Source organism: Lissotriton vulgaris, unplaced genomic scaffold (assembly GCF_964263255.1).
Source record: "Lissotriton vulgaris unplaced genomic scaffold, aLisVul1.2 SCAFFOLD_343, whole genome shotgun sequence".
NCBI lineage: Eukaryota > Metazoa > Chordata > Amphibia > Caudata > Salamandridae > Lissotriton > Lissotriton vulgaris.
Genome location: NW_028245779.1, coordinates 146,348 through 174,328, shown reverse-complemented (window position 1 = coordinate 174,328; position 27,981 = coordinate 146,348). Strand labels below are relative to the sequence as shown.

General features: G+C 40.0%; 1 long non-coding RNA gene across 1 annotated transcript; it reads left to right on the top strand.

Moving 5' to 3' along the window:
- The first annotated feature begins 41 nt into the window (after nucleotides 1–41).
- LOC147666292 (uncharacterized) lies at nucleotides 42–27,748 on the top strand. Its single transcript, XR_015304848.1, has 18 exons — nucleotides 42–142; nucleotides 1,657–1,769; nucleotides 3,284–3,395; nucleotides 4,910–5,022; nucleotides 6,537–6,649; nucleotides 8,164–8,275; nucleotides 9,790–9,902; nucleotides 11,417–11,529; nucleotides 13,044–13,156; nucleotides 14,671–14,782; nucleotides 16,297–16,409; nucleotides 17,924–18,036; nucleotides 19,551–19,663; nucleotides 21,178–21,290; nucleotides 22,805–22,916; nucleotides 24,431–24,543; nucleotides 26,058–26,170; nucleotides 27,685–27,748. It is a non-coding gene; the product is annotated as an uncharacterized LOC147666292 (long non-coding RNA).
- The last annotated feature ends 233 nt before the right edge of the window (nucleotides 27,749–27,981 follow it).

Genomic DNA, 27,981 nt, shown 5'->3' with positions numbered 1-27,981 from the left:
GAACTAACAGTTGACTTTTCCATCTGCAGATTATACTGAATGACCAGCAGAGGGAGTGATGCCGGAAACCATTTCCCTGCATTGCTGAGACCCAAAAAAAAAAAAAGTCGCCAGCCTTCGACTTCCTTGATCAATTTACATGGTAGGTGAAACTCTCATTTAATCGCTTTGCTTGTGTTTGAAAGAATTTCAGGGCGTCTGATGGCTCTCAGCACCTTTTAGTGGGGTCTTCTGCATAAATATTATTTGTCCAGACTGAAGCCTTATGGATGACGCTATTGGCACAAATGATAGTTTATGAAAGACGTTGACTGTCTACAAGGCTGAAAATCCTACTTGAGATACTAGTGCAAGCAATTTATCATCACAGGAAATTAGTGTCTTTGAAGCTGGAATGAGTTGTCTTATGTTAGAGCGATTAACTTACTTTGGAAGACGGGAAGCTTATTTAACCTGCCTTCCTGCACTCTGTATGTGGGACTCTGATACTCAAGATGGATTGCTCTTTCGGATACTCTGTGTTCTTGTCACTCTAACCCACTTTCAAAAGGGGAGCCCAGTTCTTTCAATGGTGCAGAGTACTTTCCCAATACACTTTCACCTTGGCTTGCAGTCATAATAGCAGATAGTTAACTAGGGCGGAATTGCTAATGTCTCATTGTCCTGTGTTGTAGTCACCAGGGTGATTGGTCATGAGTTCCTCTGATGTCATAAAGCTACAGCATGATGGCATCTGACGTGAGATCAAGCAAATGGATACATTTTTCATGGAATTGAAATAGGTAGCCTGCTAGACAGGACTTCCAGCTGAAGACAAAGATGTTAAAATGAAAGAAACTAGGGCAATATTAGAGACTTATACATTTGTTTGGGATGTATGACGTTAGCACGCATACTATTACCACGCATACCTTTACAACGCGGTATTTACAACGAATACCGTTACAACGCATAGCGCTTTGAGGTGCTGGATAGTGGTAAGTATAATTTTATATTCCAACTCCAGTCCCCGTGGACACTAGGGAAGGTGTTGGATATAAAATTAAACTTATTCCCTATCCTAGAGCGCCCCCCAGCGCAATGCGTTGTAATGGTATGCGTGGTAATGCCTGCGTTGTAATGGTAGTGCGTGGTAAAAAATGCGTGCTAAACGTTGTATACCATTTGTTTGTAGTTGAAGGTGATAGTAATATTCTCGAGTTCTCTATTGGTTAACTGACAGGGATGTGCAACAACAAAGATGTTAGAATCTGTTGTTCATAGTTTTTAATATTACCACTAACTATAGCATAAGCCTTCCTACAAAAAGGTATCAGGTCACTCCATAGTTATTGCTGTACCATAACCTAACATAATTGCAGTGAGAAGGATCCCCTGTCACATGGCTAGCATTTACATCTTTTTATTTACATCCTAACATTAGTTCTAGCGTGGTGTAGAGAGTCATAGCAAATAAGGCTTTGGATTGAGAGAAGTATGCTAGGTTGAAAATAAAATTGAGGTTTGAATTTTTAAGTGAGCTGTGGATTTTCGCATTGTAACAGGCGCCATAGCACTGATTATTGGCACAGTATACAAATATATTTGTTGTGTTGCATTAGTTTGGAAATGTTCAAGTTCTGTTAATGAACTAACAGTTGACTTTTCCATCTGCAGATTATACTGAATGACCAGCAGAGGGAGTGATGCCGGAAACCATTTCCCTGCATTGCTGAGACCCAAAAAAAAAAAAAGTCGCCAGCCTTCGACTTCCTTGATCAATTTACATGGTAGGTGAAACTCTCATTTAATCGCTTTGCTTGTGTTTGAAAGAATTTCAGGGCGTCTGATGGCTCTCAGCACCTTTTAGTGGGGTCTTCTGCATAAATATTATTTGTCCAGACTGAAGCCTTATGGATGACGCTATTGGCACAAATGATAGTTTATGAAAGACGTTGACTGTCTACAAGGCTGAAAATCCTACTTGAGATACTAGTGCAAGCAATTTATCATCACAGGAAATTAGTGTCTTTGAAGCTGGAATGAGTTGTCTTATGTTAGAGCGATTAACTTACTTTGGAAGACGGGAAGCTTATTTAACCTGCCTTCCTGCACTCTGTATGTGGGACTCTGATACTCAAGATGGATTGCTCTTTCGGATACTCTGTGTTCTTGTCACTCTAACCCACTTTCAAAAGGGGAGCCCAGTTCTTTCAATGGTGCAGAGTACTTTCCCAATACACTTCCACCTTGGCTTGCAGTCATAATAGCAGATAGTTAACTAGGGCGGAATTGCTAATGTCTCATTGTCCTGTGTTGTAGTCACCAGGGTGATTGGTCATGAGTTCCTCTGATGTCATAAAGCTACAGCATGATGGCATCTGACGTGAGATCAAGCAAATGGATACATTTTTCATGGAATTGAAATAGGTAGCCTGCTAGACAGGACTTCCAGCTGAAGACAAAGATGTTAAAATGAAAGAAACTAGGGCAATATTAGAGACTTATACATTTGTTTGGGATGTATGACGTTAGCACGCATACTATTACCACGCATACCTTTACAACGCGGTATTTACAACGAATACCGTTACAACGCATAGCGCTTTGAGGTGCTGGATAGTGGTAAGTATAATTTTATATTCCAACTCCAGTCCCCGTGGACACTAGGGAAGGTGTTGGATATAAAATTAAACTTATTCCCTATCCTAGAGCGCCCCCCAGCGCAATGCGTTGTAATGGTATGCGTGGTAATGCCTGCGTTGTAATGGTAGTGCGTGGTAAAAAATGCGTGCTAAACGTTGTATACCATTTGTTTGTAGTTGAAGGTGATAGTAATATTCTCGAGTTCTCTATTGGTTAACTGACAGGGATGTGCAACAACAAAGATGTTAGAATCTGTTGTTCATAGTTTTTAATATTACCACTAACTATAGCATAAGCCTTCCTACAAAAAGGTATCAGGTCACTCCATAGTTATTGCTGTACCATAACCTAACATAATTGCAGTGAGAAGGATCCCCTGTCACATGGCTAGCATTTACATCTTTTTATTTACATCCTAACATTAGTTCTAGCGTGGTGTAGAGAGTCATAGCAAATAAGGCTTTGGATTGAGAGAAGTATGCTAGGTTGAAAATAAAATTGAGGTTTGAATTTTTAAGTGAGCTGTGGATTTTCGCATTGTAACAGGCGCCATAGCACTGATTATTGGCACAGTATACAAATATATTTGTTGTGTTGCATTAGTTTGGAAATGTTCAAGTTCTGTTAATGAACTAACAGTTGACTTTTCCATCTGCAGATTATACTGAATGACCAGCAGAGGGAGTGATGCCGGAAACCATTTCCCTGCATTGCTGAGACCCAAAAAAAAAAAAGTCGCCAGCCTTCGACTTCCTTGATCAATTTACATGGTAGGTGAAACTCTCATTTAATCGCTTTGCTTGTGTTTGAAAGAATTTCAGGGCGTCTGATGGCTCTCAGCACCTTTTAGTGGGGTCTTCTGCATAAATATTATTTGTCCAGACTGAAGCCTTATGGATGACGCTATTGGCACAAATGATAGTTTATGAAAGACGTTGACTGTCTACAAGGCTGAAAATCCTACTTGAGATACTAGTGCAAGCAATTTATCATCACAGGAAATTAGTGTCTTTGAAGCTGGAATGAGTTGTCTTATGTTAGAGCGATTGACTTACTTTGAAAGACGGGAAGCTTATTTAACCTGCCTTCCTGCACTCTGTATGTGGGACTCTGATACTCAAGATGGATTGCTCTTTCGGATACTCTGTGTTCTTGTCACTCTAACCCACTTTCAAAAGGGGAGCCCAGTTTTTTCAATGGTGCAGAGTACTTTCCCAATACACTTCCACCTTGGCTTGCAGTCATAATAGCAGATAGTTAAATAGGGCGGAATTGCTAATGTCTCATTGTCCTGTGTTGTAGTCACCAGGGTGATTGGTCATGAGTTCCTCTGATGTCATAAAGCTACAGCATGATGGCATCTGACGTGAGATCAAGCAAATGGATACATTTTTCATGGAATTGAAATAGGTAGCCTGCTAGACAGGACTTCCAGCTGAAGACAAAGATGTTAAAATGAAAGAAACTAGGGCAATATTAGAGACTTATACATTTGTTTGGGATGTATGACGTTAGCACGCATACTATTACCACGCATACCTTTACAACGCGGTATTTACAACGAATACCGTTACAACGCATAGCGCTTTGAGGTGCTGGATAGTGGTAAGTATAATTTTATATTCCAACTCCAGTCCCCGTGGACACTAGGGAAGGTGTTGGATATAAAATTAAACTTATTCCCTATCCTAGAGCGCCCCCCAGCGCAATGCGTTGTAATGGTATGCGTGGTAATGCCTGCGTTGTAATGGTAGTGCGTGGTAAAAAATGCGTGCTAAACGTTGTATACCATTTGTTTGTAGTTGAAGGTGATAGTAATATTCTCGAGTTCTCTATTGGTTAACTGACAGGGATGTGCAACAACAAAGATGTTAGAATCTGTTGTTCATAGTTTTTAATATTACCACTAACTATAGCATAAGCCTTCCTACAAAAAGGTATCAGGTCACTCCATAGTTATTGCTGTACCATAACCTAACATAATTGCAGTGAGAAGGATCCCCTGTCACATGGCTAGCATTTACATCTTTTTATTTACATCCTAACATTAGTTCTAGCGTGGTGTAGAGAGTCATAGCAAATAAGGCTTTGGATTGAGAGAAGTATGCTAGGTTGAAAATAAAATTGAGGTTTGAATTTTTAAGTGAGCTGTGGATTTTCGCATTGTAACAGGCGCCATAGCACTGATTATTGGCACAGTATGCAAATATATTTGTTGTGTTGCATTAGTTTGGAAATGTTCAAGTTCTGTTAATGAACTAACAGTTGACTTTTCCATCTGCAGATTATACTGAATGACCAGCAGAGGGAGTGATGCCGGAAACCATTTCCCTGCATTGCTGAGACCCAAAAAAAAAAAAAGTCGCCAGCCTTCGACTTCCTTGATCAATTTACATGGTAGGTGAAACTCTCATTTAATCGCTTTGCTTGTGTTTGAAAGAATTTCAGGGCGTCTGATGGCTCTCAGCACCTTTTAGTGGGGTCTTCTGCATAAATATTATTTGTCCAGACTGAAGCCTTATGGATGACGCTATTGGCACAAATGATAGTTTATGAAAGACGTTGACTGTCTACAAGGCTGAAAATCCTACTTGAGATACTAGTGCAAGCAATTTATCATCACAGGAAATTAGTGTCTTTGAAGCTGGAATGAGTTGTCTTATGTTAGAGCGATTAACTTACTTTGGAAGACGGGAAGCTTATTTAACCTGCCTTCCTGCACTCTGTATGTGGGACTCTGATACTCAAGATGGATTGCTCTTTCGGATACTCTGTGTTCTTGTCACTCTAACCCACTTTCAAAAGGGGAGCCCAGTTCTTTCAATGGTGCAGAGTACTTTCCCAATACACTTTCACCTTGGCTTGCAGTCATAATAGCAGATAGTTAACTAGGGCGGAATTGCTTATGTCTCATTGTCCTGTGTTGTAGTCACCAGGGTGATTGGTCATGAGTTCCTCTGATGTCATAAAGCTACAGCATGATGGCATCTGACGTGAGATCAAGCAAATGGATACATTTTTCATGGAATTGAAATAGGTAGCCTGCTAGACAGGACTTCCAGCTGAAGACAAAGATGTTAAAATGAAAGAAACTAGGGCAATATTAGAGACTTATACATTTGTTTGGGATGTATGACGTTAGCACGCATACTATTACCACGCATACCTTTACAACGCGGTATTTACAACGAATACCGTTACAACGCATAGCGCTTTGAGGTGCTGGATAGTGGTAAGTATAATTTTATATTCCAACTCCAGTCCCCGTGGACACTAGGGAAGGTGTTGGATATAAAATTAAACTTATTCCCTATCCTAGAGCGCCCCCCAGCGCAATGCGTTGTAATGGTATGCGTGGTAATGCCTGCGTTGTAATGGTAGTGCGTGGTAAAAAATGCGTGCTAAACGTTGTATACCATTTGTTTGTAGTTGAAGGTGATAGTAATATTCTCGAGTTCTCTATTGGTTAACTGACAGGGATGTGCAACAACAAAGATGTTAGAATCTGTTGTTCATAGTTTTTAATATTACCACTAACTATAGCATAAGCCTTCCTACAAAAAGGTATCAGGTCACTCCATAGTTATTGCTGTACCATAACCTAACATAATTGCAGTGAGAAGGATCCCCTGTCACATGGCTAGCATTTACATCTTTTTATTTACATCCTAACATTAGTTCTAGCGTGGTGTAGAGAGTCATAGCAAATAAGGCTTTGGATTGAGAGAAGTATGCTAGGTTGAAAATAAAATTGAGGTTTGAATTTTTAAGTGAGCTGTGGATTTTCGCATTGTAACAGGCGCCATAGCACTGATTATTGGCACAGTATACAAATATATTTGTTGTGTTGCATTAGTTTGGAAATGTTCAAGTTCTGTTAATGAACTAACAGTTGACTTTTCCATCTGCAGATTATACTGAATGACCAGCAGAGGGAGTGATGCCGGAAACCATTTCCCTGCATTGCTGAGACCCAAAAAAAAAAAAAGTCGCCAGCCTTCGACTTCCTTGATCAATTTACATGGTAGGTGAAACTCTCATTTAATCGCTTTGCTTGTGTTTGAAAGAATTTCAGGGCGTCTGATGGCTCTCAGCACCTTTTAGTGGGGTCTTCTGCATAAATATTATTTGTCCAGACTGAAGCCTTATGGATGACGCTATTGGCACAAATGATAGTTTATGAAAGACGTTGACTGTCTACAAGGCTGAAAATCCTACTTGAGATACTAGTGCAAGCAATTTATCATCACAGGAAATTAGTGTCTTTGAAGCTGGAATGAGTTGTCTTATGTTAGAGCGATTAACTTACTTTGGAAGACGGGAAGCTTATTTAACCTGCCTTCCTGCACTCTGTATGTGGGACTCTGATACTCAAGATGGATTGCTCTTTCGGATACTCTGTGTTCTTGTCACTCTAACCCACTTTCAAAAGGGGAGCCCAGTTCTTTCAATGGTGCAGAGTACTTTCCCAATACACTTCCACCTTGGCTTGCAGTCATAATAGCAGATAGTTAACTAGGGCGGAATTGCTAATGTCTCATTGTCCTGTGTTGTAGTCACCAGGGTGATTGGTCATGAGTTCCTCTGATGTCATAAAGCTACAGCATGATGGCATCTGACGTGAGATCAAGCAAATGGATACATTTTTCATGGAATTGAAATAGGTAGCCTGCTAGACAGGACTTCCAGCTGAAGACAAAGATGTTAAAATGAAAGAAACTAGGGCAATATTAGAGACTTATACATTTGTTTGGGATGTATGACGTTAGCACGCATACTATTACCACGCATACCTTTACAACGCGGTATTTACAACGAATACCGTTACAACGCATAGCGCTTTGAGGTGCTGGATAGTGGTAAGTATAATTTTATATTCCAACTCCAGTCCCCGTGGACACTAGGGAAGGTGTTGGATATAAAATTAAACTTATTCCCTATCCTAGAGCGCCCCCCAGCGCAATGCGTTGTAATGGTATGCGTGGTAATGCCTGCGTTGTAATGGTAGTGCGTGGTAAAAAATGCGTGCTAAACGTTGTATACCATTTGTTTGTAGTTGAAGGTGATAGTAATATTCTCGAGTTCTCTATTGGTTAACTGACAGGGATGTGCAACAACAAAGATGTTAGAATCTGTTGTTCATAGTTTTTAATATTACCACTAACTATAGCATAAGCCTTCCTACAAAAAGGTATCAGGTCACTCCATAGTTATTGCTGTACCATAACCTAACATAATTGCAGTGAGAAGGATCCCCTGTCACATGGCTAGCATTTACATCTTTTTATTTACATCCTAACATTAGTTCTAGCGTGGTGTAGAGAGTCATAGCAAATAAGGCTTTGGATTGAGAGAAGTATGCTAGGTTGAAAATAAAATTGAGGTTTGAATTTTTAAGTGAGCTGTGGATTTTCGCATTGTAACAGGCGCCATAGCACTGATTATTGGCACAGTATACAAATATATTTGTTGTGTTGCATTAGTTTGGAAATGTTCAAGTTCTGTTAATGAACTAACAGTTGACTTTTCCATCTGCAGATTATACTGAATGACCAGCAGAGGGAGTGATGCCGGAAACCATTTCCCTGCATTGCTGAGACCCAAAAAAAAAAAAGTCGCCAGCCTTCGACTTCCTTGATCAATTTACATGGTAGGTGAAACTCTCATTTAATCGCTTTGCTTGTGTTTGAAAGAATTTCAGGGCGTCTGATGGCTCTCAGCACCTTTTAGTGGGGTCTTCTGCATAAATATTATTTGTCCAGACTGAAGCCTTATGGATGACGCTATTGGCACAAATGATAGTTTATGAAAGACGTTGACTGTCTACAAGGCTGAAAATCCTACTTGAGATACTAGTGCAAGCAATTTATCATCACAGGAAATTAGTGTCTTTGAAGCTGGAATGAGTTGTCTTATGTTAGAGCGATTGACTTACTTTGAAAGACGGGAAGCTTATTTAACCTGCCTTCCTGCACTCTGTATGTGGGACTCTGATACTCAAGATGGATTGCTCTTTCGGATACTCTGTGTTCTTGTCACTCTAACCCACTTTCAAAAGGGGAGCCCAGTTCTTTCAATGGTGCAGAGTACTTTCCCAATACACTTCCACCTTGGCTTGCAGTCATAAAAGCAGATAGTTAACTAGGGCGGAATTGCTAATGTCTCATTGTCCTGTGTTGTAGTCACCAGGGTGATTGGTCATGAGTTCCTCTGATGTCATAAAGCTACAGCATGATGGCATCTGACGTGAGATCAAGCAAATGGATACATTTTTCATGGAATTGAAATAGGTAGCCTGCTAGACAGGACTTCCAGCTGAAGACAAAGATGTTAAAATGAAAGAAACTAGGGCAATATTAGAGACTTATACATTTGTTTGGGATGTATGACGTTAGCACGCATACTATTACCACGCATACCTTTACAACGCGGTATTTACAACGAATACCGTTACAACGCATAGCGCTTTGAGGTGCTGGATAGTGGTAAGTATAATTTTATATTCCAACTCCAGTCCCCGTGGACACTAGGGAAGGTGTTGGATATAAAATTAAACTTATTCCCTATCCTAGAGCGCCCCCCAGCGCAATGCGTTGTAATGGTATGCGTGGTAATGCCTGCGTTGTAATGGTAGTGCGTGGTAAAAAATGCGTGCTAAACGTTGTATACCATTTGTTTGTAGTTGAAGGTGATAGTAATATTCTCGAGTTCTCTATTGGTTAACTGACAGGGATGTGCAACAACAAAGATGTTAGAATCTGTTGTTCATAGTTTTTAATATTACCACTAACTATAGCATAAGCCTTCCTACAAAAAGGTATCAGGTCACTCCATAGTTATTGCTGTACCATAACCTAACATAATTGCAGTGAGAAGGATCCCCTGTCACATGGCTAGCATTTACATCTTTTTATTTACATCCTAACATTAGTTCTAGCGTGGTGTAGAGAGTCATAGCAAATAAGGCTTTGGATTGAGAGAAGTATGCTAGGTTGAAAATAAAATTGAGGTTTGAATTTTTAAGTGAGCTGTGGATTTTCGCATTGTAACAGGCGCCATAGCACTGATTATTGGCACAGTATGCAAATATATTTGTTGTGTTGCATTAGTTTGGAAATGTTCAAGTTCTGTTAATGAACTAACAGTTGACTTTTCCATCTGCAGATTATACTGAATGACCAGCAGAGGGAGTGATGCCGGAAACCATTTCCCTGCATTGCTGAGACCCAAAAAAAAAAAAAGTCGCCAGCCTTCGACTTCCTTGATCAATTTACATGGTAGGTGAAACTCTCATTTAATCGCTTTGCTTGTGTTTGAAAGAATTTCAGGGCGTCTGATGGCTCTCAGCACCTTTTAGTGGGGTCTTCTGCATAAATATTATTTGTCCAGACTGAAGCCTTATGGATGACGCTATTGGCACAAATGATAGTTTATGAAAGACGTTGACTGTCTACAAGGCTGAAAATCCTACTTGAGATACTAGTGCAAGCAATTTATCATCACAGGAAATTAGTGTCTTTGAAGCTGGAATGAGTTGTCTTATGTTAGAGCGATTAACTTACTTTGGAAGACGGGAAGCTTATTTAACCTGCCTTCCTGCACTCTGTATGTGGGACTCTGATACTCAAGATAGATTGCTCTTTCGGATACTCTGTGTTCTTGTCACTCTAACCCACTTTCAAAAGGGGAGCCCAGTTCTTTCAATGGTGCAGAGTACTTTCCCAATACACTTCCACCTTGGCTTGCAGTCATAATAGCAGATAGTTAACTAGGGCGGAATTGCTAATGTCTCATTGTCCTGTGTTGTAGTCACCAGGGTGATTGGTCATGAGTTCCTCTGATGTCATAAAGCTACAGCATGATGGCATCTGACGTGAGATCAAGCAAATGGATACATTTTTCATGGAATTGAAATAGGTAGCCTGCTAGACAGGACTTCCAGCTGAAGACAAAGATGTTAAAATGAAAGAAACTAGGGCAATATTAGAGACTTATACATTTGTTTGGGATGTATGACGTTAGCACGCATACTATTACCACGCATACCTTTACAACGCGGTATTTACAACGAATACCGTTACAACGCATAGCGCTTTGAGGTGCTGGATAGTGGTAAGTATAATTTTATATTCCAACTCCAGTCCCCGTGGACACTAGGGAAGGTGTTGGATATAAAATTAAACTTATTCCCTATCCTAGAGCGCCCCCCAGCGCAATGCGTTGTAATGGTATGCGTGGTAATGCCTGCGTTGTAATGGTAGTGCGTGGTAAAAAATGCGTGCTAAACGTTGTATACCATTTGTTTGTAGTTGAAGGTGATAGTAATATTCTCGAGTTCTCTATTGGTTAACTGACAGGGATGTGCAACAACAAAGATGTTAGAATCTGTTGTTCATAGTTTTTAATATTACCACTAACTATAGCATAAGCCTTCCTACAAAAAGGTATCAGGTCACTCCATAGTTATTGCTGTACCATAACCTAACATAATTGCAGTGAGAAGGATCCCCTGTCACATGGCTAGCATTTACATCTTTTTATTTACATCCTAACATTAGTTCTAGCGTGGTGTAGAGAGTCATAGCAAATAAGGCTTTGGATTGAGAGAAGTATGCTAGGTTGAAAATAAAATTGAGGTTTGAATTTTTAAGTGAGCTGTGGATTTTCGCATTGTAACAGGCGCCATAGCACTGATTATTGGCACAGTATGCAAATATATTTGTTGTGTTGCATTAGTTTGGAAATGTTCAAGTTCTGTTAATGAACTAACAGTTGACTTTTCCATCTGCAGATTATACTGAATGACCAGCAGAGGGAGTGATGCCGGAAACCATTTCCCTGCATTGCTGAGACCCAAAAAAAAAAAAAGTCGCCAGCCTTCGACTTCCTTGATCAATTTACATGGTAGGTGAAACTCTCATTTAATCGCTTTGCTTGTGTTTGAAAGAATTTCAGGGCGTCTGATGGCTCTCAGCACCTTTTAGTGGGGTCTTCTGCATAAATATTATTTGTCCAGACTGAAGCCTTATGGATGACGCTATTGGCACAAATGATAGTTTATGAAAGACGTTGACTGTCTACAAGGCTGAAAATCCTACTTGAGATACTAGTGCAAGCAATTTATCATCACAGGAAATTAGTGTCTTTGAAGCTGGAATGAGTTGTCTTATGTTAGAGCGATTAACTTACTTTGGAAGACGGGAAGCTTATTTAACCTGCCTTCCTGCACTCTGTATGTGGGACTCTGATACTCAAGATGGATTGCTCTTTCGGATACTCTGTGTTCTTGTCACTCTAACCCACTTTCAAAAGGGGAGCCCAGTTCTTTCAATGGTGCAGAGTACTTTCCCAATACACTTTCACCTTGGCTTGCAGTCATAATAGCAGATAGTTAACTAGGGCGGAATTGCTAATGTCTCATTGTCCTGTGTTGTAGTCACCAGGGTGATTGGTCATGAGTTCCTCTGATGTCATAAAGCTACAGCATGATGGCATCTGACGTGAGATCAAGCAAATGGATACATTTTTCATGGAATTGAAATAGGTAGCCTGCTAGACAGGACTTCCAGCTGAAGACAAAGATGTTAAAATGAAAGAAACTAGGGCAATATTAGAGACTTATACATTTGTTTGGGATGTATGACGTTAGCACGCATACTATTACCACGCATACCTTTACAACGCGGTATTTACAACGAATACCGTTACAACGCATAGCGCTTTGAGGTGCTGGATAGTGGTAAGTATAATTTTATATTCCAACTCCAGTCCCCGTGGACACTAGGGAAGGTGTTGGATATAAAATTAAACTTATTCCCTATCCTAGAGCGCCCCCCAGCGCAATGCGTTGTAATGGTATGCGTGGTAATGCCTGCGTTGTAATGGTAGTGCGTGGTAAAAAATGCGTGCTAAACGTTGTATACCATTTGTTTGTAGTTGAAGGTGATAGTAATATTCTCGAGTTCTCTATTGGTTAACTGACAGGGATGTGCAACAACAAAGATGTTAGAATCTGTTGTTCATAGTTTTTAATATTACCACTAACTATAGCATAAGCCTTCCTACAAAAAGGTATCAGGTCACTCCATAGTTATTGCTGTACCATAACCTAACATAATTGCAGTGAGAAGGATCCCCTGTCACATGGCTAGCATTTACATCTTTTTATTTACATCCTAACATTAGTTCTAGCGTGGTGTAGAGAGTCATAGCAAATAAGGCTTTGGATTGAGAGAAGTATGCTAGGTTGAAAATAAAATTGAGGTTTGAATTTTTAAGTGAGCTGTGGATTTTCGCATTGTAACAGGCGCCATAGCACTGATTATTGGCACAGTATGCAAATATATTTGTTGTGTTGCATTAGTTTGGAAATGTTCAAGTTCTGTTAATGAACTAACAGTTGACTTTTCCATCTGCAGATTATACTGAATGACCAGCAGAGGGAGTGATGCCGGAAACCATTTCCCTGCATTGCTGAGACCCAAAAAAAAAAAAAGTCGCCAGCCTTCGACTTCCTTGATCAATTTACATGGTAGGTGAAACTCTCATTTAATCGCTTTGCTTGTGTTTGAAAGAATTTCAGGGCGTCTGATGGCTCTCAGCACCTTTTAGTGGGGTCTTCTGCATAAATATTATTTGTCCAGACTGAAGCCTTATGGATGACGCTATTGGCACAAATGATAGTTTATGAAAGACGTTGACTGTCTACAAGGCTGAAAATCCTACTTGAGATACTAGTGCAAGCAATTTATCATCACAGGAAATTAGTGTCTTTGAAGCTGGAATGAGTTGTCTTATGTTAGAGCGATTAACTTACTTTGGAAGACGGGAAGCTTATTTAACCTGCCTTCCTGCACTCTGTATGTGGGACTCTGATACTCAAGATGGATTGCTCTTTCGGATACTCTGTGTTCTTGTCACTCTAACCCACTTTCAAAAGGGGAGCCCAGTTCTTTCAATGGTGCAGAGTACTTTCCCAATACACTTTCACCTTGGCTTGCAGTCATAATAGCAGATAGTTAACTAGGGCGGAATTGCTAATGTCTCATTGTCCTGTGTTGTAGTCACCAGGGTGATTGGTCATGAGTTCCTCTGATGTCATAAAGCTACAGCATGATGGCATCTGACGTGAGATCAAGCAAATGGATACATTTTTCATGGAATTGAAATAGGTAGCCTGCTAGACAGGACTTCCAGCTGAAGACAAAGATGTTAAAATGAAAGAAACTAGGGCAATATTAGAGACTTATACATTTGTTTGGGATGTATGACGTTAGCACGCATACTATTACCACGCATACCTTTACAACGCGGTATTTACAACGAATACCGTTACAACGCATAGCGCTTTGAGGTGCTGGATAGTGGTAAGTATAATTTTATATTCCAACTCCAGTCCCCGTGGACACTAGGGAAGGTGTTGGATATAAAATTAAACTTATTCCCTATCCTAGAGCGCCCCCCAGCGCAATGCGTTGTAATGGTATGCGTGGTAATGCCTGCGTTGTAATGGTAGTGCGTGGTAAAAAATGCGTGCTAAACGTTGTATACCATTTGTTTGTAGTTGAAGGTGATAGTAATATTCTCGAGTTCTCTATTGGTTAACTGACAGGGATGTGCAACAACAAAGATGTTAGAATCTGTTGTTCATAGTTTTTAATATTACCACTAACTATAGCATAAGCCTTCCTACAAAAAGGTATCAGGTCACTCCATAGTTATTGCTGTACCATAACCTAACATAATTGCAGTGAGAAGGATCCCCTGTCACATGGCTAGCATTTACATCTTTTTATTTACATCCTAACATTAGTTCTAGCGTGGTGTAGAGAGTCATAGCAAATAAGGCTTTGGATTGAGAGAAGTATGCTAGGTTGAAAATAAAATTGAGGTTTGAATTTTTAAGTGAGCTGTGGATTTTCGCATTGTAACAGGCGCCATAGCACTGATTATTGGCACAGTATACAAATATATTTGTTGTGTTGCATTAGTTTGGAAATGTTCAAGTTCTGTTAATGAACTAACAGTTGACTTTTCCATCTGCAGATTATACTGAATGACCAGCAGAGGGAGTGATGCCGGAAACCATTTCCCTGCATTGCTGAGACCCAAAAAAAAAAAAGTCGCCAGCCTTCGACTTCCTTGATCAATTTACATGGTAGGTGAAACTCTCATTTAATCGCTTTGCTTGTGTTTGAAAGAATTTCAGGGCGTCTGATGGCTCTCAGCACCTTTTAGTGGGGTCTTCTGCATAAATATTATTTGTCCAGACTGAAGCCTTATGGATGACGCTATTGGCACAAATGATAGTTTATGAAAGACGTTGACTGTCTACAAGGCTGAAAATCCTACTTGAGATACTAGTGCAAGCAATTTATCATCACAGGAAATTAGTGTCTTTGAAGCTGGAATGAGTTGTCTTATGTTAGAGCGATTGACTTACTTTGAAAGACGGGAAGCTTATTTAACCTGCCTTCCTGCACTCTGTATGTGGGACTCTGATACTCAAGATGGATTGCTCTTTCGGATACTCTGTGTTCTTGTCACTCTAACCCACTTTCAAAAGGGGAGCCCAGTTCTTTCAATGGTGCAGAGTACTTTCCCAATACACTTCCACCTTGGCTTGCAGTCATAAAAGCAGATAGTTAACTAGGGCGGAATTGCTAATGTCTCATTGTCCTGTGTTGTAGTCACCAGGGTGATTGGTCATGAGTTCCTCTGATGTCATAAAGCTACAGCATGATGGCATCTGACGTGAGATCAAGCAAATGGATACATTTTTCATGGAATTGAAATAGGTAGCCTGCTAGACAGGACTTCCAGCTGAAGACAAAGATGTTAAAATGAAAGAAACTAGGGCAATATTAGAGACTTATACATTTGTTTGGGATGTATGACGTTAGCACGCATACTATTACCACGCATACCTTTACAACGCGGTATTTACAACGAATACCGTTACAACGCATAGCGCTTTGAGGTGCTGGATAGTGGTAAGTATAATTTTATATTCCAACTCCAGTCCCCGTGGACACTAGGGAAGGTGTTGGATATAAAATTAAACTTATTCCCTATCCTAGAGCGCCCCCCAGCGCAATGCGTTGTAATGGTATGCGTGGTAATGCCTGCGTTGTAATGGTAGTGCGTGGTAAAAAATGCGTGCTAAACGTTGTATACCATTTGTTTGTAGTTGAAGGTGATAGTAATATTCTCGAGTTCTCTATTGGTTAACTGACAGGGATGTGCAACAACAAAGATGTTAGAATCTGTTGTTCATAGTTTTTAATATTACCACTAACTATAGCATAAGCCTTCCTACAAAAACGTATCAGGTCACTCCATAGTTATTGCTGTACCATAACCTAACATAATTGCAGTGAGAAGGATCCCCTGTCACATGGCTAGCATTTACATCTTTTTATTTACATCCTAACATTAGTTCTAGCGTGGTGTAGAGAGTCATAGCAAATAAGGCTTTGGATTGAGAGAAGTATGCTAGGTTGAAAATAAAATTGAGGTTTGAATTTTTAAGTGAGCTGTGGATTTTCGCATTGTAACAGGCGCCATAGCACTGATTATTGGCACAGTATACAAATATATTTGTTGTGTTGCATTAGTTTGGAAATGTTCAAGTTCTGTTAATGAACTAACAGTTGACTTTTCCATCTGCAGATTATACTGAATGACCAGCAGAGGGAGTGATGCCGGAAACCATTTCCCTGCATTGCTGAGACCCAAAAAAAAAAAAAGTCGCCAGCCTTCGACTTCCTTGATCAATTTACATGGTAGGTGAAACTCTCATTTAATCGCTTTGCTTGTGTTTGAAAGAATTTCAGGGCGTCTGATGGCTCTCAGCACTTTTTAGTGGGGTCTTCTGCATAAATATTATTTGTCCAGACTGAAGCCTTATGGATGACGCTATTGGCACAAATGATAGTTTATGAAAGACGTTGACTGTCTACAAGGCTGAAAATCCTACTTGAGATACTAGTGCAAGCAATTTATCATCACAGGAAATTAGTGTCTTTGAAGCTGGAATGAGTTGTCTTATGTTAGAGCGATTAACTTACTTTGAAAGACGGGAAGCTTATTTAACCTGCCTTCCTGCACTCTGTATGTGGGACTCTGATACTCAAGATGGATTGCTCTTTCGGATACTCTGTGTTCTTGTCACTCTAACCCACTTTCAAAAGGGGAGCCCAGTTCTTTCAATGGTGCAGAGTACTTTCCCAATACACTTCCACCTTGGCTTGCAGTCATAATAGCAGATAGTTAACTAGGGCGGAATTGCTAATGTCTCATTGTCCTGTGTTGTAGTCACCAGGGTGATTGGTCATGAGTTCCTCTGATGTCATAAAGCTACAGCATGATGGCATCTGACGTGAGATCAAGCAAATGGATACATTTTTCATGGAATTGAAATAGGTAGCCTGCTAGACAGGACTTCCAGCTGAAGACAAAGATGTTAAAATGAAAGAAACTAGGGCAATATTAGAGACTTATACATTTGTTTGGGATGTATGACGTTAGCACGCATACTATTACCACGCATACCTTTACAACGCGGTATTTACAACGAATACCGTTACAACGCATAGCGCTTTGAGGTGCTGGATAGTGGTAAGTATAATTTTATATTCCAACTCCAGTCCCCGTGGACACTAGGGAAGGTGTTGGATATAAAATTAAACTTATTCCCTATCCTAGAGCGCCCCCCAGCGCAATGCGTTGTAATGGTATGCGTGGTAATGCCTGCGTTGTAATGGTAGTGCGTGGTAAAAAATGCGTGCTAAACGTTGTATACCATTTGTTTGTAGTTGAAGGTGATAGTAATATTCTCGAGTTCTCTATTGGTTAACTGACAGGGATGTGCAACAACAAAGATGTTAGAATCTGTTGTTCATAGTTTTTAATATTACCACTAACTATAGCATAAGCCTTCCTACAAAAAGGTATCAGGTCACTCCATAGTTATTGCTGTACCATAACCTAACATAATTGCAGTGAGAAGGATCCCCTGTCACATGGCTAGCATTTACATCTTTTTATTTACATCCTAACATTAGTTCTAGCGTGGTGTAGAGAGTCATAGCAAATAAGGCTTTGGATTGAGAGAAGTATGCTAGGTTGAAAATAAAATTGAGGTTTGAATTTTTAAGTGAGCTGTGGATTTTCGCATTGTAACAGGCGCCATAGCACTGATTATTGGCACAGTATGCAAATATATTTGTTGTGTTGCATTAGTTTGGAAATGTTCAAGTTCTGTTAATGAACTAACAGTTGACTTTTCCATCTGCAGATTATACTGAATGACCAGCAGAGGGAGTGATGCCGGAAACCATTTCCCTGCATTGCTGAGACCCAAAAAAAAAAAAAGTCGCCAGCCTTCGACTTCCTTGATCAATTTACATGGTAGGTGAAACTCTCATTTAATCGCTTTGCTTGTGTTTGAAAGAATTTCAGGGCGTCTGATGGCTCTCAGCACCTTTTAGTGGGGTCTTCTGCATAAATATTATTTGTCCAGACTGAAGCCTTATGGATGACGCTATTGGCACAAATGATAGTTTATGAAAGACGTTGACTGTCTACAAGGCTGAAAATCCTACTTGAGATACTAGTGCAAGCAATTTATCATCACAGGAAATTAGTGTCTTTGAAGCTGGAATGAGTTGTCTTATGTTAGAGCGATTAACTTACTTTGGAAGACGGGAAGCTTATTTAACCTGCCTTCCTGCACTCTGTATGTGGGACTCTGATACTCAAGATAGATTGCTCTTTCGGATACTCTGTGTTCTTGTCACTCTAACCCACTTTCAAAAGGGGAGCCCAGTTCTTTCAATGGTGCAGAGTACTTTCCCAATACACTTCCACCTTGGCTTGCAGTCATAATAGCAGATAGTTAACTAGGGCGGAATTGCTAATGTCTCATTGTCCTGTGTTGTAGTCACCAGGGTGATTGGTCATGAGTTCCTCTGATGTCATAAAGCTACAGCATGATGGCATCTGACGTGAGATCAAGCAAATGGATACATTTTTCATGGAATTGAAATAGGTAGCCTGCTAGACAGGACTTCCAGCTGAAGACAAAGATGTTAAAATGAAAGAAACTAGGGCAATATTAGAGACTTATACATTTGTTTGGGATGTATGACGTTAGCACGCATACTATTACCACGCATACCTTTACAACGCGGTATTTACAACGAATACCGTTACAACGCATAGCGCTTTGAGGTGCTGGATAGTGGTAAGTATAATTTTATATTCCAACTCCAGTCCCCGTGGACACTAGGGAAGGTGTTGGATATAAAATTAAACTTATTCCCTATCCTAGAGCGCCCCCCAGCGCAATGCGTTGTAATGGTATGCGTGGTAATGCCTGCGTTGTAATGGTAGTGCGTGGTAAAAAATGCGTGCTAAACGTTGTATACCATTTGTTTGTAGTTGAAGGTGATAGTAATATTCTCGAGTTCTCTATTGGTTAACTGACAGGGATGTGCAACAACAAAGATGTTAGAATCTGTTGTTCATAGTTTTTAATATTACCACTAACTATAGCATAAGCCTTCCTACAAAAAGGTATCAGGTCACTCCATAGTTATTGCTGTACCATAACCTAACATAATTGCAGTGAGAAGGATCCCCTGTCACATGGCTAGCATTTACATCTTTTTATTTACATCCTAACATTAGTTCTAGCGTGGTGTAGAGAGTCATAGCAAATAAGGCTTTGGATTGAGAGAAGTATGCTAGGTTGAAAATAAAATTGAGGTTTGAATTTTTAAGTGAGCTGTGGATTTTCGCATTGTAACAGGCGCCATAGCACTGATTATTGGCACAGTATGCAAATATATTTGTTGTGTTGCATTAGTTTGGAAATGTTCAAGTTCTGTTAATGAACTAACAGTTGACTTTTCCATCTGCAGATTATACTGAATGACCAGCAGAGGGAGTGATGCCGGAAACCATTTCCCTGCATTGCTGAGACCCAAAAAAAAAAAAAGTCGCCAGCCTTCGACTTCCTTGATCAATTTACATGGTAGGTGAAACTCTCATTTAATCGCTTTGCTTGTGTTTGAAAGAATTTCAGGGCGTCTGATGGCTCTCAGCACCTTTTAGTGGGGTCTTCTGCATAAATATTATTTGTCCAGACTGAAGCCTTATGGATGACGCTATTGGCACAAATGATAGTTTATGAAAGACGTTGACTGTCTACAAGGCTGAAAATCCTACTTGAGATACTAGTGCAAGCAATTTATCATCACAGGAAATTAGTGTCTTTGAAGCTGGAATGAGTTGTCTTATGTTAGAGCGATTAACTTACTTTGGAAGACGGGAAGCTTATTTAACCTGCCTTCCTGCACTCTGTATGTGGGACTCTGATACTCAAGATGGATTGCTCTTTCGGATACTCTGTGTTCTTGTCACTCTAACCCACTTTCAAAAGGGGAGCCCAGTTCTTTCAATGGTGCAGAGTACTTTCCCAATACACTTTCACCTTGGCTTGCAGTCATAATAGCAGATAGTTAACTAGGGCGGAATTGCTAATGTCTCATTGTCCTGTGTTGTAGTCACCAGGGTGATTGGTCATGAGTTCCTCTGATGTCATAAAGCTACAGCATGATGGCATCTGACGTGAGATCAAGCAAATGGATACATTTTTCATGGAATTGAAATAGGTAGCCTGCTAGACAGGACTTCCAGCTGAAGACAAAGATGTTAAAATGAAAGAAACTAGGGCAATATTAGAGACTTATACATTTGTTTGGGATGTATGACGTTAGCACGCATACTATTACCACGCATACCTTTACAACGCGGTATTTACAACGAATACCGTTACAACGCATAGCGCTTTGAGGTGCTGGATAGTGGTAAGTATAATTTTATATTCCAACTCCAGTCCCCGTGGACACTAGGGAAGGTGTTGGATATAAAATTAAACTTATTCCCTATCCTAGAGCGCCCCCCAGCGCAATGCGTTGTAATGGTATGCGTGGTAATGCCTGCGTTGTAATGGTAGTGCGTGGTAAAAAATGCGTGCTAAACGTTGTATACCATTTGTTTGTAGTTGAAGGTGATAGTAATATTCTCGAGTTCTCTATTGGTTAACTGACAGGGATGTGCAACAACAAAGATGTTAGAATCTGTTGTTCATAGTTTTTAATATTACCACTAACTATAGCATAAGCCTTCCTACAAAAAGGTATCAGGTCACTCCATAGTTATTGCTGTACCATAACCTAACATAATTGCAGTGAGAAGGATCCCCTGTCACATGGCTAGCATTTACATCTTTTTATTTACATCCTAACATTAGTTCTAGCGTGGTGTAGAGAGTCATAGCAAATAAGGCTTTGGATTGAGAGAAGTATGCTAGGTTGAAAATAAAATTGAGGTTTGAATTTTTAAGTGAGCTGTGGATTTTCGCATTGTAACAGGCGCCATAGCACTGATTATTGGCACAGTATGCAAATATATTTGTTGTGTTGCATTAGTTTGGAAATGTTCAAGTTCTGTTAATGAACTAACAGTTGACTTTTCCATCTGCAGATTATACTGAATGACCAGCAGAGGGAGTGATGCCGGAAACCATTTCCCTGCATTGCTGAGACCCAAAAAAAAAAAAAGTCGCCAGCCTTCGACTTCCTTGATCAATTTACATGGTAGGTGAAACTCTCATTTAATCGCTTTGCTTGTGTTTGAAAGAATTTCAGGGCGTCTGATGGCTCTCAGCACCTTTTAGTGGGGTCTTCTGCATAAATATTATTTGTCCAGACTGAAGCCTTATGGATGACGCTATTGGCACAAATGATAGTTTATGAAAGACGTTGACTGTCTACAAGGCTGAAAATCCTACTTGAGATACTAGTGCAAGCAATTTATCATCACAGGAAATTAGTGTCTTTGAAGCTGGAATGAGTTGTCTTATGTTAGAGCGATTAACTTACTTTGGAAGACGGGAAGCTTATTTAACCTGCCTTCCTGCACTCTGTATGTGGGACTCTGATACTCAAGATGGATTGCTCTTTCGGATACTCTGTGTTCTTGTCACTCTAACCCACTTTCAAAAGGGGAGCCCAGTTCTTTCAATGGTGCAGAGTACTTTCCCAATACACTTTCACCTTGGCTTGCAGTCATAATAGCAGATAGTTAACTAGGGCGGAATTGCTAATGTCTCATTGTCCTGTGTTGTAGTCACCAGGGTGATTGGTCATGAGTTCCTCTGATGTCATAAAGCTACAGCATGATGGCATCTGACGTGAGATCAAGCAAATGGATACATTTTTCATGGAATTGAAATAGGTAGCCTGCTAGACAGGACTTCCAGCTGAAGACAAAGATGTTAAAATGAAAGAAACTAGGGCAATATTAGAGACTTATACATTTGTTTGGGATGTATGACGTTAGCACGCATACTATTACCACGCATACCTTTACAACGCGGTATTTACAACGAATACCGTTACAACGCATAGCGCTTTGAGGTGCTGGATAGTGGTAAGTATAATTTTATATTCCAACTCCAGTCCCCGTGGACACTAGGGAAGGTGTTGGATATAAAATTAAACTTATTCCCTATCCTAGAGCGCCCCCCAGCGCAATGCGTTGTAATGGTATGCGTGGTAATGCCTGCGTTGTAATGGTAGTGCGTGGTAAAAAATGCGTGCTAAACGTTGTATACCATTTGTTTGTAGTTGAAGGTGATAGTAATATTCTCGAGTTCTCTATTGGTTAACTGACAGGGATGTGCAACAACAAAGATGTTAGAATCTGTTGTTCATAGTTTTTAATATTACCACTAACTATAGCATAAGCCTTCCTACAAAAAGGTATCAGGTCACTCCATAGTTATTGCTGTACCATAACCTAACATAATTGCAGTGAGAAGGATCCCCTGTCACATGGCTAGCATTTACATCTTTTTATTTACATCCTAACATTAGTTCTAGCGTGGTGTAGAGAGTCATAGCAAATAAGGCTTTGGATTGAGAGAAGTATGCTAGGTTGAAAATAAAATTGAGGTTTGAATTTTTAAGTGAGCTGTGGATTTTCGCATTGTAACAGGCGCCATAGCACTGATTATTGGCACAGTATACAAATATATTTGTTGTGTTGCATTAGTTTGGAAATGTTCAAGTTCTGTTAATGAACTAACAGTTGACTTTTCCATCTGCAGATTATACTGAATGACCAGCAGAGGGAGTGATGCCGGAAACCATTTCCCTGCATTGCTGAGACCCAAAAAAAAAAAAGTCGCCAGCCTTCGACTTCCTTGATCAATTTACATGGTAGGTGAAACTCTCATTTAATCGCTTTGCTTGTGTTTGAAAGAATTTCAGGGCGTCTGATGGCTCTCAGCACCTTTTAGTGGGGTCTTCTGCATAAATATTATTTGTCCAGACTGAAGCCTTATGGATGACGCTATTGGCACAAATGATAGTTTATGAAAGACGTTGACTGTCTACAAGGCTGAAAATCCTACTTGAGATACTAGTGCAAGCAATTTATCATCACAGGAAATTAGTGTCTTTGAAGCTGGAATGAGTTGTCTTATGTTAGAGCGATTGACTTACTTTGAAAGACGGGAAGCTTATTTAACCTGCCTTCCTGCACTCTGTATGTGGGACTCTGATACTCAAGATGGATTGCTCTTTCGGATACTCTGTGTTCTTGTCACTCTAACCCACTTTCAAAAGGGGAGCCCAGTTCTTTCAATGGTGCAGAGTACTTTCCCAATACACTTCCACCTTGGCTTGCAGTCATAAAAGCAGATAGTTAACTAGGGCGGAATTGCTAATGTCTCATTGTCCTGTGTTGTAGTCACCAGGGTGATTGGTCATGAGTTCCTCTGATGTCATAAAGCTACAGCATGATGGCATCTGACGTGAGATCAAGCAAATGGATACATTTTTCATGGAATTGAAATAGGTAGCCTGCTAGACAGGACTTCCAGCTGAAGACAAAGATGTTAAAATGAAAGAAACTAGGGCAATATTAGAGACTTATACATTTGTTTGGGATGTATGACGTTAGCACGCATACTATTACCACGCATACCTTTACAACGCGGTATTTACAACGAATACCGTTACAACGCATAGCGCTTTGAGGTGCTGGATAGTGGTAAGTATAATTTTATATTCCAACTCCAGTCCCCGTGGACACTAGGGAAGGTGTTGGATATAAAATTAAACTTATTCCCTATCCTAGAGCGCCCCCCAGCGCAATGCGTTGTAATGGTATGCGTGGTAATGCCTGCGTTGTAATGGTAGTGCGTGGTAAAAAATGCGTGCTAAACGTTGTATACCATTTGTTTGTAGTTGAAGGTGATAGTAATATTCTCGAGTTCTCTATTGGTTAACTGACAGGGATGTGCAACAACAAAGATGTTAGAATCTGTTGTTCATAGTTTTTAATATTACCACTAACTATAGCATAAGCCTTCCTACAAAAACGTATCAGGTCACTCCATAGTTATTGCTGTACCATAACCTAACATAATTGCAGTGAGAAGGATCCCCTGTCACATGGCTAGCATTTACATCTTTTTATTTACATCCTAACATTAGTTCTAGCGTGGTGTAGAGAGTCATAGCAAATAAGGCTTTGGATTGAGAGAAGTATGCTAGGTTGAAAATAAAATTGAGGTTTGAATTTTTAAGTGAGCTGTGGATTTTCGCATTGTAACAGGCGCCATAGCACTGATTATTGGCACAGTATACAAATATATTTGTTGTGTTGCATTAGTTTGGAAATGTTCAAGTTCTGTTAATGAACTAACAGTTGACTTTTCCATCTGCAGATTATACTGAATGACCAGCAGAGGGAGTGATGCCGGAAACCATTTCCCTGCATTGCTGAGACCCAAAAAAAAAAAAAGTCGCCAGCCTTCGACTTCCTTGATCAATTTACATGGTAGGTGAAACTCTCATTTAATCGCTTTGCTTGTGTTTGAAAGAATTTCAGGGCGTCTGATGGCTCTCAGCACTTTTTAGTGGGGTCTTCTGCATAAATATTATTTGTCCAGACTGAAGCCTTATGGATGACGCTATTGGCACAAATGATAGTTTATGAAAGACGTTGACTGTCTACAAGGCTGAAAATCCTACTTGAGATACTAGTGCAAGCAATTTATCATCACAGGAAATTAGTGTCTTTGAAGCTGGAATGAGTTGTCTTATGTTAGAGCGATTAACTTACTTTGAAAGACGGGAAGCTTATTTAACCTGCCTTCCTGCACTCTGTATGTGGGACTCTGATACTCAAGATGGATTGCTCTTTCGGATACTCTGTGTTCTTGTCACTCTAACCCACTTTCAAAAGGGGAGCCCAGTTCTTTCAATGGTGCAGAGTACTTTCCCAATACACTTCCACCTTGGCTTGCAGTCATAATAGCAGATAGTTAACTAGGGCGGAATTGCTAATGTCTCATTGTCCTGTGTTGTAGTCACCAGGGTGATTGGTCATGAGTTCCTCTGATGTCATAAAGCTACAGCATGATGGCATCTGACGTGAGATCAAGCAAATGGATACATTTTTCATGGAATTGAAATAGGTAGCCTGCTAGACAGGACTTCCAGCTGAAGACAAAGATGTTAAAATGAAAGAAACTAGGGCAATATTAGAGACTTATACATTTGTTTGGGATGTATGACGTTAGCACGCATACTATTACCACGCATACCTTTACAACGCGGTATTTACAACGAATACCGTTACAACGCATAGCGCTTTGAGGTGCTGGATAGTGGTAAGTATAATTTTATATTCCAACTCCAGTCCCCGTGGACACTAGGGAAGGTGTTGGATATAAAATTAAACTTATTCCCTATCCTAGAGCGCCCCCCAGCGCAATGCGTTGTAATGGTATGCGTGGTAATGCCTGCGTTGTAATGGTAGTGCGTGGTAAAAAATGCGTGCTAAACGTTGTATACCATTTGTTTGTAGTTGAAGGTGATAGTAATATTCTCGAGTTCTCTATTGGTTAACTGACAGGGATGTGCAACAACAAAGATGTTAGAATCTGTTGTTCATAGTTTTTAATATTACCACTAACTATAGCATAAGCCTTCCTACAAAAAGGTATCAGGTCACTCCATAGTTATTGCTGTACCATAACCTAACATAATTGCAGTGAGAAGGATCCCCTGTCACATGGCTAGCATTTACATCTTTTTATTTACATCCTAACATTAGTTCTAGCGTGGTGTAGAGAGTCATAGCAAATAAGGCTTTGGATTGAGAGAAGTATGCTAGGTTGAAAATAAAATTGAGGTTTGAATTTTTAAGTGAGCTGTGGATTTTCGCATTGTAACAGGCGCCATAGCACTGATTATTGGCACAGTATGCAAATATATTTGTTGTGTTGCATTAGTTTGGAAATGTTCAAGTTCTGTTAATGAACTAACAGTTGACTTTTCCATCTGCAGATTATACTGAATGACCAGCAGAGGGAGTGATGCCGGAAACCATTTCCCTGCATTGCTGAGACCCAAAAAAAAAAAAAGTCGCCAGCCTTCGACTTCCTTGATCAATTTACATGGTAGGTGAAACTCTCATTTAATCGCTTTGCTTGTGTTTGAAAGAATTTCAGGGCGTCTGATGGCTCTCAGCACCTTTTAGTGGGGTCTTCTGCATAAATATTATTTGTCCAGACTGAAGCCTTATGGATGACGCTATTGGCACAAATGATAGTTTATGAAAGACGTTGACTGTCTACAAGGCTGAAAATCCTACTTGAGATACTAGTGCAAGCAATTTATCATCACAGGAAATTAGTGTCTTTGAAGCTGGAATGAGTTGTCTTATGTTAGAGCGATTAACTTACTTTGGAAGACGGGAAGCTTATTTAACCTGCCTTCCTGCACTCTGTATGTGGGACTCTGATACTCAAGATAGATTGCTCTTTCGGATACTCTGTGTTCTTGTCACTCTAACCCACTTTCAAAAGGGGAGCCCAGTTCTTTCAATGGTGCAGAGTACTTTCCCAATACACTTCCACCTTGGCTTGCAGTCATAATAGCAGATAGTTAACTAGGGCGGAATTGCTAATGTCTCATTGTCCTGTGTTGTAGTCACCAGGGTGATTGGTCATGAGTTCCTCTGATGTCATAAAGCTACAGCATGATGGCATCTGACGTGAGATCAAGCAAATGGATACATTTTTCATGGAATTGAAATAGGTAGCCTGCTAGACAGGACTTCCAGCTGAAGACAAAGATGTTAAAATGAAAGAAACTAGGGCAATATTAGAGACTTATACATTTGTTTGGGATGTATGACGTTAGCACGCATACTATTACCACGCATACCTTTACAACGCGGTATTTACAACGAATACCGTTACAACGCATAGCGCTTTGAGGTGCTGGATAGTGGTAAGTATAATTTTATATTCCAACTCCAGTCCCCGTGGACACTAGGGAAGGTGTTGGATATAAAATTAAACTTATTCCCTATCCTAGAGCGCCCCCCAGCGCAATGCGTTGTAATGGTATGCGTGGTAATGCCTGCGTTGTAATGGTAGTGCGTGGTAAAAAATGCGTGCTAAACGTTGTATACCATTTGTTTGTAGTTGAAGGTGATAGTAATATTCTCGAGTTCTCTATTGGTTAACTGACAGGGATGTGCAACAACAAAGATGTTAGAATCTGTTGTTCATAGTTTTTAATATTACCACTAACTATAGCATAAGCCTTCCTACAAAAAGGTATCAGGTCACTCCATAGTTATTGCTGTACCATAACCTAACATAATTGCAGTGAGAAGGATCCCCTGTCACATGGCTAGCATTTACATCTTTTTATTTACATCCTAACATTAGTTCTAGCGTGGTGTAGAGAGTCATAGCAAATAAGGCTTTGGATTGAGAGAAGTATGCTAGGTTGAAAATAAAATTGAGGTTTGAATTTTTAAGTGAGCTGTGGATTTTCGCATTGTAACAGGCGCCATAGCACTGATTATTGGCACAGTATGCAAATATATTTGTTGTGTTGCATTAGTTTGGAAATGTTCAAGTTCTGTTAATGAACTAACAGTTGACTTTTCCATCTGCAGATTATACTGAATGACCAGCAGAGGGAGTGATGCCGGAAACCATTTCCCTGCATTGCTGAGACCCAAAAAAAAAAAAAGTCGCCAGCCTTCGACTTCCTTGATCAATTTACATGGTAGGTGAAACTCTCATTTAATCGCTTTGCTTGTGTTTGAAAGAATTTCAGGGCGTCTGATGGCTCTCAGCACCTTTTAGTGGGGTCTTCTGCATAAATATTATTTGTCCAGACTGAAGCCTTATGGATGACGCTATTGGCACAAATGATAGTTTATGAAAGACGTTGACTGTCTACAAGGCTG